The sequence below is a fragment of the Dipodomys merriami genome, unplaced genomic scaffold (assembly GCF_024711535.1).
Source record: "Dipodomys merriami isolate MVZ:Mamm:240054 unplaced genomic scaffold, mDipMer1.0.p SCAF_312, whole genome shotgun sequence".
Classification (NCBI taxonomy): Eukaryota; Metazoa; Chordata; class Mammalia; order Rodentia; family Heteromyidae; genus Dipodomys; species Dipodomys merriami.
The window spans coordinates 886,342-891,787 of NW_027204627.1; the positions used below are offsets into that span (position 1 = coordinate 886,342).

General features: G+C 36.8%; 1 non-coding gene across 1 annotated transcript; it reads left to right on the forward strand.

Moving 5' to 3' along the window:
• The first annotated feature begins 4,653 nt into the window (after positions 1-4,653).
• Positions 4,654-4,759, forward strand: LOC138841290 (U6 spliceosomal RNA). The gene has a single exon (XR_011376374.1). It is a non-coding gene; the product is annotated as a U6 spliceosomal RNA (small nuclear RNA).
• The last annotated feature ends 687 nt before the right edge of the window (positions 4,760-5,446 follow it).

The following is a 5,446-nucleotide window of genomic DNA, read 5'->3' on the forward strand; positions in this document are numbered from 1 at the left end:
TTCTAGTGTTCTCAAACTGCTCACGCAATTCCTATATCAGTTTCTGAGTAGTTCCTCATGCTCATGATATTCCTGTATTAACCTTTGGTTTACCTCCTCTCTCTCCCTATCACTCTCATACAGAGTCCTTAGTAGGTTTTCAATATTTTCCTGTATTGACCTTTGGTTTTCTACCTCTCTCTCGCTATCACTCTCATACAGAGTAGTTTGTATGTTTTCAAACTTTTCATTTACCATGTTTGCCAGCATTTTTTGTAGAGTTATTTGGGAACTCTCCTCTGGATTATTCTTTATCTGTTCTGTCCCCTGATTATCATGAGTGGGAGTTGAGACACCCGGACTTGCCATTTTTCTTGTGTTTTTCCGGCTTACTCTGCCCATTTGGGATTAGAATAACACCAGTTTTCTGCTAGAACACTATCTTAAGGCAAGTATCAACCAAAGTCTGTAGTTGCACAGTCAAAAATCTGCAGATACAATCTAGTTCAACAGATATTTCTATTCAACATCAAAGAGCTATATTTTAATGGGCTCCAAACCACAAAGAAAAATTTGACAAACCAGAAATTATGAGATTTAGGGAGAGATGCAGTAAAAATAGGAATAGAGAGATGTGGGAAGGCACGGGGAGACAACTTAACTAAATCCTAATGTTAAAGCATGAAATAGGTTGGATAGGATGAAAGTAGAGTTTAAAAAGAAGAAAGAGAAAAGGGAAAAATAGACAAGAATAAATACAAAATACAAAACACAAAATTAAAAATTGCAATCCTTAAAAATTATGCATAAATGAAAACAAAATATTCAGAGAAGAATGTGGATATAATGAGAGAGGGGGAGGGATATAAAGGGGATGTGAAAAACTTAATAATAAAGATACTTAAAAAATATTATATAGATATAAAGAGGTAGTACTCCTAATAAGGAATTTAAGTCCAAGTGGTTTTAAATTGAGTAATGAATTTGTGGATTAAGTGTGTACACAATGGGGGATAAGGTCTAATAATTGGCTACGGGTATATCTGAGGATGAACAGAACAATTAAGTCACACAAAGAAGAACGAAACAGTGAAAAGTTGAAAAGAATGAAAAAGAAAGAAAAAAGGATCAAAAGTTCAATAGAGCTAAACATAAAAGAAAAAAAGTAAAAAAAATTAAAGAAAAACGCTCACAAACATAAACCTCTAAAATGTAAATTATAAGAGGAAGAAAAAAAAGGTACTAGAAGACAATTTTTTTCAAAAAGTAAAAATTAAAAATTTAAAAATACTTTTAGAAAAAAAATTTATAATAGGTACAAAAAATAAAGAAAAAGTTCTTTGATTTTTTTTGGGAGGTTTGAGAAGATTCTGTATCTCCCTTGTGTCATAATCAGCCACTTGTTGGAGTCTCTGGTCTTCTTGCAGTGCTTGATTTTCCTGTGGCTTGGTTGGTTTCTTAAGTCAATTTGTTTGAGCAGGCAGAAAAATGCTCTGCTTTACCCAGGATTATGTGTTCCTCCTCCCAGGCTAGTTCAATGGGAGGGAGTACTGCTTTGAGTATCACAAAAGAGGGAGATGGGTGTTTCCTCAAGTTTGGAGTTGCTGTGATTAGGTTAGGTTCTGGGTAGAGTTGAGGACTTTCAGCAAACAATAGCTTTCCCCTGAGGGGCTAGAATGTGAGAGACTCACAGAGCCCAGCCTGGAGCCACTCTCAGGATTTATGTTTACTGAATTTCAATTGGTTGTCCAGGCTGCTAAAGGATCGGGCAGCCTCTGGCTCTAATTACCCAGTGAAGAATCCCACTCCTGGGGCTGTTGGCCAGAGCTGGGTGACTTTTCCCTAAGTAGAGCTGAGTCTGGAAGATCAGTTAGGTTCTTGTGACCTGCTAAATGACTCTAGTTTTCTTCCAAGGCCTGAGTTGGATTTAGCAGCTCAGCCGAGCTTTGTCAGTATCAAAGATGGAGATCTCTGGTAGTGGGGGGGGAGGGGTGGCCTTCCCTCCTCTGAGGACGTTAGGTTCCTGGGTTGTCTCTGGTTTGTGAACTGTAGGATGAAGGTATCTGCTCCTTGTCGGTTCTTGGTGGTGTTGAATAGAATCCTCTTGCCTACCATGTCTGGCTCTTTCGTCCTGAAATCTCTGTGTTGCAGGTATGGTGGCTACGGCCTCCGCTGCCACCGTTGCCGTCTCAGTGGCAGCTGCTGTCAAGAGCTCAGATCTGTCTCCTTGCCTGAATTTTCTTCTCTGGTCTAACTCTGTCCTGTGATGGCACACTTGGTGTGATTCTCTGGCTTAGGAATGTTCACTGGAACTATAAAACTGCTTTCTATGCGAGACCTTGTTTAGCCTCCAGCTTCTCCTCCGCCATCTTCCCAGAACTCCCCCCCATTACCTTGTTTTTCATCCCTGTGAAAAACTTCACTCTACTTTCCATAGGATAGGTTTGTTTTCACTACATGTAGTTACTTATTGATAATGAAAGAAAAAGGTTGTTTGTAAAAGAAAAAAGAACTTTTAGGTCACAAGTTAAAGTATCTTATCCGTTCCTATGATTTATATGAAATAAAATTTATAATAGTAGTAAAAGTGAAAAAGAATTCCTAGATATGTTGTTTTGCCATTTAGAATGGCAAAGAATAATATCACGTCACTCTTATAATTCTTAAAGAATGCAGGGGAAACTGTTGGTCCCTATCATGTTCCCACAAAACCAGTGGATCCTGAAGGACAATAGTAAGACAGCAGGAATTATAAGTAACAGACATGGAGCATGAAAGAGAAAGGGAGAAAATGAGAGAGAATGAAAGAGAGAGAGAAATATCATAATACTGAAAATGCATAACAGATAAACAAGAGCTGTATGAGAATATTCATACTGCTATCTTTAAACTCTTCATGTACATTTGAAGGTATTTGATATATGATAACCCATCAACATAAAATATAAAATGATTTTGATAAAAATAAAAAAGACTCAGGAGAAATTATAAATGCAAAAGCAATCTTCACAGAAGCAAACTCTCAGAGATATTTCATGACTTTGAGAAGGATTAAGTGGCTGAAGTTAGTATAAATTTAGAAGTATACCAATTTACAAAAAACATAAAAAGATATTCATATATTTCATTATATAACCCAATGCAGAAAGCAAATGTTTAGATGATTTTTTAAAACACTGTCTCTCAGGAGCAGGGAAGGCGCCTCAGTGTAGAGAGCTTGCCTTGCATGTATTAGGCCCTGGGTTTGTTTCCTCAGCAACACATAAGTAGAAAAAGACAAAAGCGGTGGTGTGGCTCAAGTGATAGTGCTAGACTTGAGCTGAGGGACAGCACCCAGGCCCCAGAGTTCAAGCCCCATAACCAACAAAATCAAAATAAAAAACAAAACAAAACAAAACATAGCCTCTCACTTTTGTGACCTGAACTCTGTAATACCGCGGCTTCAGCCTAGGGCTAAGATTTTAGGTGTGGACATTTATCATCCCTCCTGATTCAGACTGTACTTGATAAATTTTTAATAAATATTTTGTTCTTTATTTTCCTCTTTGTAAATTCACATGCACCTATTAAAAAATGGCTTGGCCATCCCAGTTACCTTCTCAAAGTACCTCTTGATGTCGACTTACAAAAAGTTGTATTATATTACAAGGGGAACAATGCCACAAATAAGAAAACTAATAATTAAATATTAATAATTAATAAAATAAAAAACAATTATCAGTGTTTTAAGTATTTGAAGGGTACTACAAATTAGATTTTACTATTTTCTCATATTCCTGTACATTTAACACTGGCTAAGATTTTGATGTTGAACAAGCGTTTTATAGACTATGAGTAATCTTTAAATTTGCCCACTAAGATTACTTTTTATGGATCATCTCATCTCATCTTTTTTATATGGCTTGTATCATCATTTGTTCCTCACGAACTTATAAAGTAATGTATGGAAGTTCTAAAGTTTTAACAGAAACTGTGTAGTTAACAAAGTCTTAAATCTTCACTCTGCTTCTTTACACAAAACCTTTGCAAATTCTCATTAGTAATGTTTCTATAAACTCTGAAATGTACATACTTAGTAGCATATAACTGCTACCATAAATCTTAAATACTTTATAGAAAAGTTTTATGACCTGCCAAACCGTCCTAATTTTGGCATATATAAGCAAATTCTCAAATTTAAATACATTTAAAACATTAAAATTTTAACAAACCTGAACACTTGCTGCCATGTTCATTATGACAGGTGCCTTGTATAGAATAATGGAATTCCTCCTCCCACACATCTCAAACAACAATTATCAGGAATTATTTAATTTTTGACATGTCAATCTTGACTTTATTCTTAAATGTGTGCTTATGTAAGAAATACATGGTTCTAAAACTTCATGAAAATTCCTTTGAACTTACTTTTTTGAATTGTCTAGTTTAAGAAAATCAGTTGCACTTTATATATAAAAAATGTTTTGTGCGGGCTGGGAAGTTGGCTCAGTTGTAGAGCGCTTGGCTTGCATGCCTGAGGCCCTGGGATCGATTTCTCAGCACCACATAAACAAAAAGCCGGAAGTGGTGCTGTGGCTCAAGTGGTAGAGCGCTAGCCTTGAGCTGAAGACCTGAGGGACAGTGCCCAAGCCCAGAGTTCAGGCCCCACAACCGGACCAAAAAAAAAAATGTTTTGTGCTCAATTCGGCAGCACATACACTAAAATTGGAACATTACAGAGAAGATTACCATGGCCCTGCGCAAGGTTGACACCCAAATTCGTGAAGTGTTCCAGATGCTGGAGAGGATGTGGCATTCTTGGTGAGAGTGTAAACTTTGGAAAGTATGGAGGGTCCTCAAAAGACTCCATAAAAAGCTCCACTATGGCCTAGCAATCCCACTTTTGGGGATTTTACCAAATGATCACAAATAATCTACCAGCACAACTATTTTTACTGCAGCATTATTTACAATAGCTAAGATACGGAGCCCACCCCGATGGCCCTCAGTAGATGAATGGATGAAGGAAAATGTGGTATATGTACACAATGGAATTCTGTGCCTCCATCAGAAACAATGACATCGCCCAATTTTTTAGGAATTGCAAAGACTTAGAAAAAAAATTCATTAAGTGAAGTAAGCTAAGTCCAAAGAAACATATGTCCCATGGTTTCCATTATTTTCAATAACTAATATATGTGTGGGATAAGCAGAAAAGGTCAAAAGCCATGTGCATATGACCAGATAAGATGATATTAAGGGAAATGAACCCCAAGATAGGGACACAAGGAGTTTTATCTCTATTGTTTCTAACGTACTTATAATGTGCAATGGGATATTTTTTCTTTGTTTGTATGTTCCTCTCCCACACTATAAGCCCGGTTTTCACTGTATTTGAAGTTGGTGCCCCTACATCCTATGTATATGTTTCACTAATTTGGGGAGGGGAAGGGAAATAAAAAATGCTTAAATAGGGATACAGGTTGAC